Consider the following 12,627-nt stretch of genomic DNA (forward strand, 5'->3'; position numbering starts at 1 on the left):
CATTGTTGAGTAGATGATCAAGTTGCTTCAAAGGTGTTTTTTAAAGTTTCGTGAAAAAGAGATGCAATGTGATTAATGATTCATTAGACTCCCTGACCCATGACCAATCAAACCATAGAAGGAGCATCTAGGATGGGTTTGACAACTCTTGGTCTCTTCATAAGAATTATACTGAAAATGAAGAAAGGACCACACGGGACATCAGGCCACTTTTCCCCATCGGACACATCAAACACCACAAAGTCCACGGATTCCACACGAGCCTGATTTGACGCCTCAGGACCCATTGGCATAGGGTCTTTGACATTGTCATACATTGTCTTTGACATCAGGAACTCGCTGCAAGAGAAATAGAAAAATCACGTGAGCATCAAGCTGAACACAATTGAATGCAGCTCTGTTATGTTAACCAAGAATATTGGCCCATTTTATTTTAAACATGCCAACGTCTCAGGAAAAAAAAAGACTGAAAAGGAAATGTGCATGTCTGCAATGACCAAATTTAATTTCAAAGGCAGTTTGAATTTTTCAATCAACACTGCTGAATTTAGGTCTGTCTGTAAGTCAAAGGCCGAATCGGGAAGCCAGGTAGAGTCACAATGAAACATACTTTCAGTATTTGATGTCTAATTTCCCATGGGTGGCCAAAGCCAATGTTCAAACTATCCACATCTTCGAGGAGGAAGCTTAATTGAAAAATTAATTTTGGGACAGTGGCGTCCTGCACTTTTCATTTTTCACATGCTGGATTATCAGTTCCAAATTATGCCCACAGGAAATTGGCATTCAAGGCACCTAAGTAATTAACTGTGGAAGTTAGTTTATTAGAAGAGCACATCAAACAAATTAATTCTGCATTTTTAAAGCTATTTGTTAATTTATTGCAATAATTTTCCTCCAAGGCTTTTCATTTGATTGGATACAACATCCATGATTGAATGACTTTTCGTCCATTTCCACTGCCTTTATTGTTTCTGTGGAATTGAACCCTCAAATTAATGAAATATTATGACACAAAAATATCACCTAATGTTTTTGTTTGCATTGCTCAAACTAAAATGCTGTTAGCACAGATGACTTAAGCGGGATAGATTTTTAATTTTTTTTTTAAATTTAGACATACAGCACAGTAACAGTTCGTACCGCCCAATTAACCTACAATTTGAATGGTGGGAGGAAACTGGAGGCACCCCCTCCCTCCACACAGGAAAAACCCATGCAGACACAGGGAGAATGTACCAACTCCTTGCAGACAGCGCGAGATTCGAACTCTGGTCCTGATCGCTGGCGCTGTAACAGCGTTGCTGCTACGTCATCCGTGCTGAGTTCATTTTGTGGAGTCTTAAACAAGCAAAGGCCAGAAGAACTGGTAGAAGGTCTCAGGAAGAGAATTGCAGTGTTTAGACTCTTGAAACTGCAGCTGAAAGCATGAGTGGAAAAACAAATTGTGCAGAGGATGTGGAGAGGCTGCAGAAGGATATAGTTAAGTTAGGTGAGTGGGCAATGGTCTGGCTGATGGAGTACAGCATTAGTAAATGCGAGGTCATCCACTTTGACAGGAAAAGTAGAAGAGCAGATTATTATTTAAATGGTGAAAAACTGCAGGATGTTGTAGTGCAGAAGGACTTGGGAGGGCTTGTGCACAAATCACAAAACATTGGGTGGCAGGTACAACAGGTTATTAAGAAGGCAAATGGAATGTTGGCCTTCATTGCTAGAGGAATTGAATTCAAGAACAGGCAGGTCATGCTGCAACTGTACAAGGTACTAGTGAGGCTGCACCTGGAGTAGTGTGTCCAGTTCTGGTCCCCATACTTGAGGAAGGATAGTCTGGCCTTGGAGGCGGTCCAGAGGAGGTTCACCAGGTTGATCCTGGAGATGAGGGGTTGGCTTAGGAGGACAGACTAAATCATCTGGGATTATACTCACTCGAATTCAGAAGAAAGAGAGATCTTGTAGAAACATATAAAATTATGAAATGGAGAGATAAGATAGAGACAGGAAAATTGTTTTCACTGGTAGGTGAGACCAGAACTAGGGGACACAGGGGAGTAGATTTAAGGTGGAGATGAGGAAAAACTGCTTTACCCAGAGAGTAGTGAATCTGTGGAATTCTCTGCCCAGGGAAGCAGTTGAGGCAACTTCATTAAACTTATTTAAAGTTCAGTTAGATAGATTTTTACATAAAAAAGGAATTAAGGGATATGGGGAAAAGGCAGGTGGGTGGAGTTGAGTCAATGATCAGATCAGCCATGATCTTATTGAATGACGGAGCAGGCTCGACGGGTTGGATGGCCGACTCCTGCTCCTATTTCTTCAGTTCTTATGATGGCTAATGAAGGACAAATGAAAAGCACACCACTGAAGTGATCACAGGTGGTTCAATGATTAAGGGGTATATTATTCTTAGTCATCAGGACCTTCACAGGCATAACTGCAGACCAAATGAAGAAACATCGTTTTGGCTGTTACTGAACCCACACTGAGGCCTCCTCTTTTTGATCTCGAGTTTAATTTCTGATATTTAACATCTAACTTTCATTTATTGGTCCTGTCAATTAGCTCCAGACCTGAGGAAGCTTGAGGAAGGAGAGATGTGGCATTGCAGCACGAAATACTGCTCAACACCAGGAGGCCACGGGGGACCTTACAGACCTTGAGGACGTCTACATGAGGCAGTGTCTTAAGAAAGCAGCCTCTATCCTCAAGGACCCCCCACCCTCCAGGCCAGGCCCTTTTCACTCTGCGACCATCGGAGAAAAGGTACAGGAGCCTAAAAACGAGCTCTCAGTGGCACAAGGACCGCTTCTTCCCTGCTGCCATTAGGTTCTTGAATGATCAAAGACACTGCCTTTCTTTGACTTCTCGTGCACTATTTTAAATTTATCTTTGTAAGGTGGATTTTGTGAATGTTTGCACAGTGACACTGCTGCAAAACAACAAATTTTGTGACTTGATCACAACAATAAACTTGGATTCTGAGACAATAATGGGAGAGGGGGACGGAAAAGGGAAATAGTCACAGTCACTTCTCTGGGGAGGGCAATTTAAAACACAAAGGCAGAGATTCAAGATGAGGCAAACAATTTAAAAGAAACCTGTGAGTATGTGGAATGACCCGCCAGAAGACATTGTTGAGGTGTATATAATTCTAATGTTTAAAGGACATTTAAATAGCTACAGACAAATGGAGCTAACTTGTGCAAAAGACCTTGTTTCAGTACTGGGTAATTCAATGACTCCATGTGAATGTTCCATAAACAACATAATAGTTATCTTCTTGGATGTTTCCCCAATCACATTCTGCCAGTATTTCAATGTCATTACGTAAGGGAATTTGCCAGGCTGGTTGACAGCCACTAAACTTGGATTCATCCCAAACTGCATTCGTCCCTTTCTCTAGATCATCAACTGTGGGTAACTTCAAAGGGTCTATATCAGGAACAGACCCGGCCAAGAGCAAATCAACCTGCTTGAACCCATGTGCTGTCAAGATGATCAGTGCTGGATCCATTTTACAGTTACCTTCACTCTGGATCAATGATAAAGATTGGTGCTTTCAATTACAGCTCACTTGGTAGCATGGTAAAATACTGCAACATTCCAGGGTCACCAAAGGAAACCCCATTCTCTTGTTTCTCATTTGCTCCCATCTTCATTTTGAATTAAAATCAACAGTAGTGCAACACCTCAAGTTAGTCTGCAGTTGGCTTTTAATCATCTCTGATATGAAAAGAATGCCCATTCTTATTTACTCACTGCTATATAGTCAGGATAATGTGAACTATTTTGTAACTGTGTTGTAAGAATACACCCTTCTCACTGTAGTAACTGTAATGTACCACTAAGGGGAATATGTATATGTATATAGTGTGAACAGTTTCTTGTGATGGTGGAAGACATCAATAAGTAAAGTCTCTTCTGTTAATTGAATCCTGCTCCTGCATCTCTAAGGTATTTAAGAAGCCTCCCAAGTAACCCAGAGAAATAACATGGTGTCAGCAGTATAAGAGAACATGAATAAAGCCATACAATTGATTGTAAGTCACTGAAATACAATGGGGAAGAAGATAAAAAAAATTACTGAAAAAAAATGTCTGCAGGAAGAGCAGTTCATGCAGTGATGGACGGGGAGGGTGAAGACATTGTTGAATCCTTTAAAAAGTTTCAGCAGAAGTGCAATTTAACATTCAAAAGCTACTTTAAAAATGCAACAACAGGAGGTCAGTTATATATTTCTCTAGACAAGAGAGCAAGGCCTTGACTTATTTAATAGCTGGGAGCTTACGGGGGTGGAGAAAAATGATCCAGAGCAGATATTTGCAAGGTCTAATCATAGAATTAAACATTATGAATTTCAAGGTTTAATGCAAGAGGCGGATGGAACTGTTGATAACTTCTTCACTGGACTCAAAATTGTTGCTGCAAAATGCAGATTGAAGGATATAGAGGAAAGATTAGTTGATCAAATAATGTGGGGGAGTGCCCATCCTGACAAGCGAAACTCTCTTATAGGGAAAGATAGCTTGAAGCTGGCCAAGGCTATAGACACAGCCAGAGCCTTCAAAGTCATGAGGATGCAAATGAAATCCCTATCAATGCAGACCCACCCACAGCAAAGTGAAGGAAGAGTTGATGGTATAAAGAACACAATCAGAAAAGTGCAACCCCACCCCCCCCCCCCAAGACCTGCAGGAAATGCAGGAGACAACACCCCTTCGATAACCAAAGCAAATGCCCCACATACGGTCCCAAGTAATCCAGAGACATAACACTCACACAGTATCTAAGGCTAGAATTGGACTTGTTTGGGTTGTTTGCAAAAAGCAAATTTACCCTCAGTAGGTTGCACAATTGGCTTGAGCATTTCTGTGGATGATTCTATTACGTGCTTCCATTTTCAGTTCATTTCCATGTGTGGGACTGGCACTTGAAGAGAACAAATTTAACAAAACCCTGCAGGCTTTGGAGATTTGACTGTGAGCTGACAGACAGGCTGAGGACAACATGTTCCTAAACTGGATGCATCTGAAGAGAGAGGAAGGGGCCCTGGAAAACCCAGGTGCAGAGACCATGTGACCAACAGACTCAAGACACCATGCACAGTTTGCTCAGGGGCAATACTGAGAAGCAGATTTCTTGGAAGTAATAAAGTACTGAAATGGCCTCATCCCTGGTTATAGACAATCTGATTTCCCCATGTAATAGGGGAATAAATAGTGGCTTTTATTTAAAGGAGGCAGCATTTGGAGAAGCATCCTTTGAAGGGATACTATGCTGAATGTGGCCTTGTGTGGTGATAGACAATTTGTCTGATTTTTCCATGTCATTGGGGAATGAGAATTCCACTCTATGACCAAAAAAGGGAAGGTCACTTGTTGAATCCCATCATGGCAAAGGAAAAGTCACTTCTGAAGGGAATTATTGAACCCCATCGTGGTTAAAAGGACATTTCTCTGGAAGCATCTCAACAAGGATTTCGAGATTTAATAATCAGTTTCTAACCCCGGTCTCGCCCACATATTTCATGAATTTCTTTGCATCTATTTACAGTCTGCGTGTCGCATCAATTGAAAAACTGCATGTCAATATTGGATTTTCTGAGTCTAAACCTTGAACTGCCTGTCAAGAATTAGGCCTGCACTATAGTGGCAAAGGAATTACACACACAAACACATGCACACAGTTGAAGGTTAAGTAGATAATTTTAGCTAAATTAGATAAGGTGTTACATTATTGTTAATTATTAATTAAAAACATCATTTTAAATACAATGCTGTCTGGGTTCATTTCTATTGCTGCTGTTGGGTATGTAACCATTTACCCACTCACAGCTGACATTTGCTCACCCAATGATATGGATCGGGCAGCATATAAACATCTTCCACATGATAGAAACTGGAGCTTTTGGGGGCAATCTACAATTTTTACTCTTTGTTTCCTGAAAGATTCGATGCACACCGTTCAGGTCGTGGGGGTTGGCCAGTCTCGCTGTCTCTGCATGCAGATCCCTTCGGAAACGAGACAAGTCCCATTCTGGTTCTCTGTGTAACTTCAGGGTGCTTCAGTGAAAGTCTGGGCAACATTCTAATTACTTTGCGGGAATGAGTGGGTGGAGGCATCACACTCAACAGATGTTAGTGCACTAAGGAAGAATAAAATTATGGTAAAAACAGGCTCCTGCTTCGGCTCGCTCTGTTTGTTCTGAAGTCATAGTTTTTGAAGGGCTAAAATTTAAACTGAATTCTTGGTCCTCACTTAAGTCTATTACATAACACAACCTCAACAGTGTGCCTGAAGGTCAAGGTCTTAGCCCCTCTCAGCTTCCTTGCTTCATGATCATTCCAGAGTTCTGCCTCTGCTCTTTCTGCCACACATCACAATTGACTGCACTGTTGACTCTACTCTTGGTTGATTCAGAGAGGTCACTTCATCTCTATATGCAAGAACAGGAAGGCTTGATCTTCTTTTCCTTCAGCCACACAAACAGTTAAGTGCCAGTTGCCTGCCTCCCATGTTCCCGTAGTGCAGGCAATCCTGGAGAGAACATGTTGTATTGGCGACCTCTTTAGACAATTTCCTGCCAGTAGCACCTGGATGTGGCCATTGTTCTTCACAAGCCTATCCATGTCCTGAGGATCCCACAAACTACAGACCGAGTCCTACTGACTTTTCCATGGAAGAGGCAGGAGTGGCTTCATAGGACAGGCAAAGTGGTAATTTGTGAGGTGCTGTTCTCTTTGCGCTGCCAGCACACAGCAAATTGCTGATGGAATACAAGTGGATAGAGTTGTAAAGTTAGCTTGTGTTCATTGGTCAGTGATAAAAATGAAATTTTGATGAGGCCATATTTAGAGAATTAACATAGAACAGTAGAATATAGAGGAGTGTAGCATATGAACAAGCCCTTTAGCCTATAATATCTGCACCAAACAGGATGACCAATTATACTATGTCCACTTCTGGGCTCCCACATTAGAAGAAAGATAGAAGATAGAACACTACAGCACAGTACAACCCTTCACCTCTCAATGTTGTGCCAACCCATATATTACCCAAAGTATTAAACCCTCTCTAATGGTCCTAATATTTCAGCCTCCACCACCATCACTGGCAATGCATTCCAGGTGCCCACAACTCTGAGTAAAAAAACAAAGCTTAGCCCTGATGTCTACCTTAAACTTCCCTCCCTTCGCTTTGTACATATGTCCTCTGGTATTTGCTAATCCTGCCCTATCTATGCCTCTTATAATCTTGCAGACCTCCAACAAGTCTCCTATCATCCTTCTACACTCCAAAGAGAAAAGTCCCAGGTCTGCTAACCTTGCTTCACAATACTTGTTTCCCAATCCAGGTAACATCCTGGTAAATCTCCTCTGAACCCTCTCCATTGCTTCCACATCCTTCCTATAATGATGTGACCAGAAATGAACCCAATACTCCAAATGTGGTCTCACTAGAATAGTGGAGGCTTTCAAGTGCGTGCATAACAAGTGCATGAGGATGATGCCTGGATGTGGGATCACTATCCATTAGGAAAGTTAAACAAACCTGGGCTATTTTCTCTGGAGTGTTTGAAACTGAGGGGAGACCATAGCAGTTTATAAACTTAGAGCCAGTCCATCCCCCAGGATGGAAATGAAAAGAACACAAGGGTATAGATTTTAAATGAAAGGGATAAGGTTGAAAGGAGATTGACAAGGCAAGGTTTTGTTTCTTTTTTTAATATACACAGAGGGCAGTAGATGCCTGCAACAGGAGAAAGTAGATACAACAGCAACATTGAAGAAGCATCTTGATAGGCTCATGAACGTAGAGGGAATAGAGGCATGTGGATGTTGCTCAGGCACGTGAAAGAAGTTCAGATTGGCATCATCGTCAGTGCAGATATTGGCATCCTGTACTGGACAATTGCACCTTCAATGCTTTCTTAATATCATCCTCATCCACTGACAAAAATCATGGCCAGAGGTTCTCACTAGTCTGTGGGAATAATGCACTTCTTCAATCTTTGAACACATTCTTGAATAGTTTCTCTTTCCACCCAACTGATGGAAAGCCAATAAAACCGTTCCTGTATTTAAAGTTCCCACTTTGGTTTAATGGCAATGAAAATGGAACGATTTCAAATCAATTACCACATTTTCTTTCCTAAAACCAATGGTTAGACAGGCAGTCTAATAGGGATTTCCTCTGATCATTTCACCATGAGGCTAGACCAGGGGGTGGTGGTAGAGCAGCAGGTGTTGATCGACAACCACGCAAGAGGACTGGCTGAGCAATCCAGAGTCCCAACTTCAAACGTCAATCAATGCAAAGAAAAGAGGTGGCGGTGCTGCTAGAACTGATGTAATAGCAGCTCTGCTGTGCAGACCCGGGAGAGTGGGGAGCAGAGGCACAGTGCTCCACAGGGTCACCTCCGCAGGATCCTTCTACCTCCCCTGGGTCCTTCTGTGACACTACCTAACTGCCTGAATATGCCTGAGATTGTCTGATCAGGACTGGTCAGTACTTGGAGGGGAGACCGCCGAGGAACACCAGGTGCCGTGTTTCTGTGAGGGGCACTGTACAAAGTGGCAACTCTCTATCTGCCTTACAGTGGACAAAAGTTAAAGAACTTCATGTCTGTTACATTCTAAAGATAGTATGATGTAACAATAATGAAACCTTTACCTTTACCCCTGTAGGGTCCTGATGACTCCATTCAGGCTTTAAACAGCCTGCCAGAGGAGCTGAAGTAAATTTACTTTAAATCCTGCAATCACTGAGGTCTGTGCCTAAGGTGGCAGCATCTGTGCTAAGCAGTACACCACAAGGGGTTGCAGACTTTGGGAAAGCAGCAGATTGGTGCAGGGCACCACAAATGAGGAGAACACCCCCTCCCCCATCTCATCTTGTATGTGTGAGTCCTTAGACAACACATGGATGAAGAAAAAGGTTCTTTAAAGTTGTTGTAAACAGCACCATGAGGGAGGCCATGAGGCTGCAAACCTCCATTACAGATCTCCACACTGGGTGTCAGCGCCCCTGCTGACAGCCGAGTCTAATCTAACAGTAAGGCATTGCTAGTTGCACTGCATCCATGATCACCATCATTACACCTACCGTTCCTCGTTGAGAAGGGTAAGCCCAGTAGACAACCCGATAGGGAAGATGACCACGGCAGCAGACCAGCAAGGTGAATCCAGCGGCTGAAGGTTCCACACACCCTGCGGGCTGTGGGCAACTTCCAGTTGAAGGACTCCCACAGACTGTGGGCAGCTGACAACTTTTGGAGCCATGCATTGGAACCGGGTTTGGAGAGAGTGCTGAGGGCACGAAGGGCTCCTGCATGGCTTTGGGTGGTGAAGGCTTCCCACTTGAATTGAAGGTTTGGATCTGGAGCTAGGGTTTCCAATAATTGGAACAGGAGTCTGTACGACTGAAAAGGCTGCAGGAGCAGTGGGGGGTGGGGGGGGGGGGGGGGGAGAATCTGCAAAACTCATTGTGTCTGAAGGATCTCTCTTTTGTTTCTCTTTCTCTTAATGGGTGAAGAACAATGCTCGTGGCAGCTTTGTTTACCTTATGGCAGACAAAATTTGAAGTATATCATGTATATTTCATTTTTATGTATTACTACCTAACAATAAAATCGACTTCTCTGGTTTCTGCTAACCTGCCCTCTTTTCTCCCTCCCTGTCTTCTTTCCCTCAGCTCTCCACCCCCTTCCTTCTCTATTCACCCAGCCATCCCTCCTCCCCCTGCTTGCTGCTGTGTCCTCCTCCATTCTCCACCTATTACCTCTTGTGTTTACGACCATGTTCCTTCCCTCACACTTACCCACCAACCCCCCCTCCCTTACTTTTTGTTTGGACGCCTGCTGATATTTTTCCAGACTTTGATGAAGGGCTCAAACCTGATACGTCAGTTATGTATCTTTGCTATATTAAGGACACTGTTTGACCAGCTGAGTTTCTCCAGCATCGAGTTTTTACCTTGAACTTTGTCGTGAGTAATGTCTTTCAGCAGGGAATCTGTCAACTTGCCTGTTCTGGCTGTAACCACCAATGTTCTTGCCTCTTGAATAACAGAGCAGCCTCTCAGTTCAAGAGATAGGTTAATAAATGATAGCCTTTCTCGTGATGCTCACATCTCCATGAGATCTCGATGAGAAATAAACACACCTAAATTCTGCTCTCACACAGGGATATTTTATTGGTGCAGCTAAATCTATTGGGATTCCCTTACAGCCCATTCATAAAGTGTGGTCACTCTTATGTTCCACAAGTGGAAAACTATTCAGTCGAATCATCCATTAACATGCCTGGCTGACAGTGACCTCTGACATACCAGTGCTGGACTTTGCGCACAACTTGAAGTGAATTTTGTTGGCAGAGCATTCAGATTTCTTCTAGTCAGTGCTGGAAAATAAAATTGTAATTTCTGCAAATCTTTACATTTGAATATTCTCAAGCGTTCTCTCTTGATACGAGTCACAAGTTCACAGTTCATCAATGCACCACAATCAAAATTCTTCACTTGCTTAAACAAATCTCTGATCTAGTTAACAATTGTACGGATCCAAGGAAGCAAAGAAGAATTTGTCAATCTCTTTGGAATGGACAGGATGCTTGAAATGCATTGATATTATCCAAGTAGTCAATGCATTTTATAAACAAGAAAAGATTTAATTCATTAACTGTGCAAATAGTGAGTTTTGGAAGCCAGCGCATGTGGGAAAACAATTTATTCTCAGGTAATCCAAAATACCCATCACCTGTCAAGAATTGCTCCTTTCAAATCCTGCAAAGACAAAGGCAGGAAGCAGTTCTGAAGAACCACAGGACAATACCTTAATGTGCATTACTTCTGCATGGCACAAGATAATATGTGATGACCTTTCAGCATTCATTTAAGGAGAAGGACACACTCTGAGTGGAAGCCTGCAGTGTTCCTTTGATTTTCCCTTGGTGTGCGATTTTCATTTATAAAGCACATAATGATTTATGCATACTATTGACAATTTTATACTTTTTCTTTGTCAGCTCTCTCCAATTATTCAATTTTTCAAATTCAGATAACGTTGCAGTCTTTTCATGTTAATGGCAATGAGCGGACTGTAGTAAATAGGCGATTGTGGACGTCTGGTTGTGAAGTGCGTGCTACGCAAAGTCTGGATTAAGAACGATACACAGTCGAGTCGAGGTTGAAGACCGATTATTGCACTGCCAGCTCTGTTTATATTCACTCCCTGCCTCTGACAACAGTGGTGACATCATCTCAGTGCCAGCCTCTGTCTGGCCGGTGTTCCTGCCATTTCCCACCATGCAGGTCACGCAGGACGACAGCCATTGGTCCCTGTGGGGCCCCCGCGATCACCGGTGAACCTGGCCTCTACACGGCCCAACCCCAGAACCAGCATAGGGTGGCCTACTTCTGCATCGCAGGGGCAGAGTCTCAACTGACGAGCTCATGTCTACATGGGGCAGTTTCAAGCGGTCGAGGGTGAAGGTCTTTGCCGTCAATTTCCAATTTACACACCATTGTGCCTGTCAACCTTGTACAGCCCCTCATATGGCCGTTTGAGGGGTACCCGGTGTGCTCCCCTTTGAAAAAATAAAATTCATAGGTGTACAAGTCCTTGGGGACTAAAGATTTAAGCTAGCCATGTGGCAGGGCGTATGGAGGGGCTAGGGTACCCAGTCTTTCCTCAGCAGTTTCAGTGTAACAGTGAGGGTTTCTAGATCCTTGTCAATGGCCAAGAACTCCCCCAGGACCAAGGGTGAGCCGTAAACCATTTCTGCTATGGAGGCATTAAAGTCCTCTTTCGGCATGATGCGCATCCCCAGAAGGACCCAAGGCAATTCATCCACCCAGTTGGGCCCCTTGAGCTGGGCCATCAGGGCTGCTTTTATGTGTCTGTGGAACCAGTCCACCAACCCGTTGGCTGTGGTGTGGTGGAGTTGGATTCCCAACTGTTTGGCCAGCACTGAGCAGAGTCCGGAGGTAAACTGCACTCCCCTGTCGGAGGTGAGATGTTCCAGGACTCTGAACCTGGACACCCAGGTGTTGATTACTGTCCTGGCGCATGTCTCCGTGGTCATTGGGACCGCCTCCAGCCACCTCGTGGAGCAGTCAACCATAGTGAGGAGGTATCTCACCCCAAAGAAAACCAGTAGCGGCTTCGATATTGACACGGATGTGGCAGAACCTATGCCATGCTAGCTCAAAAGTCTGAGAGATGCTTTAGTGGGGGTTTGCATCTTGGATGCCTGGCAGAGCATGCAGGTCTTAGCCCAGTGACTGACCTGCTGGTGGAAGCCGTGCCAGACGAACCTGCTTGCTACCATCTTTACCATAGTTCTGATGGCTGGATGCGCCCGGCTGTGCACCATGTCGAAGAATTTCCATCTCCATGATGCCAGGATGGTGGGGCAGTGTTTGCCAATGGAGACATCACAGAGAAGTGTCTAGTTGCCGGAGGCAATACAACATCATCCAGCTGCAGCCTGGAAAGCACCGTCCAGTATGCCAGGATCTCATGGTCATCTTGTTGTGCCCTTGCTAGGGTTTAACAGTCTGCCTTGGGATAGGGCATGGACAGATTCAATTGCAGGACAGGAGAGTGCATTGGCCACCATGTTGTTC

The sequence above is a fragment of the Narcine bancroftii genome, chromosome 7 (assembly GCF_036971445.1).
Source record: "Narcine bancroftii isolate sNarBan1 chromosome 7, sNarBan1.hap1, whole genome shotgun sequence".
Lineage (NCBI taxonomy): Eukaryota > Metazoa > Chordata > Chondrichthyes > Torpediniformes > Narcinidae > Narcine > Narcine bancroftii.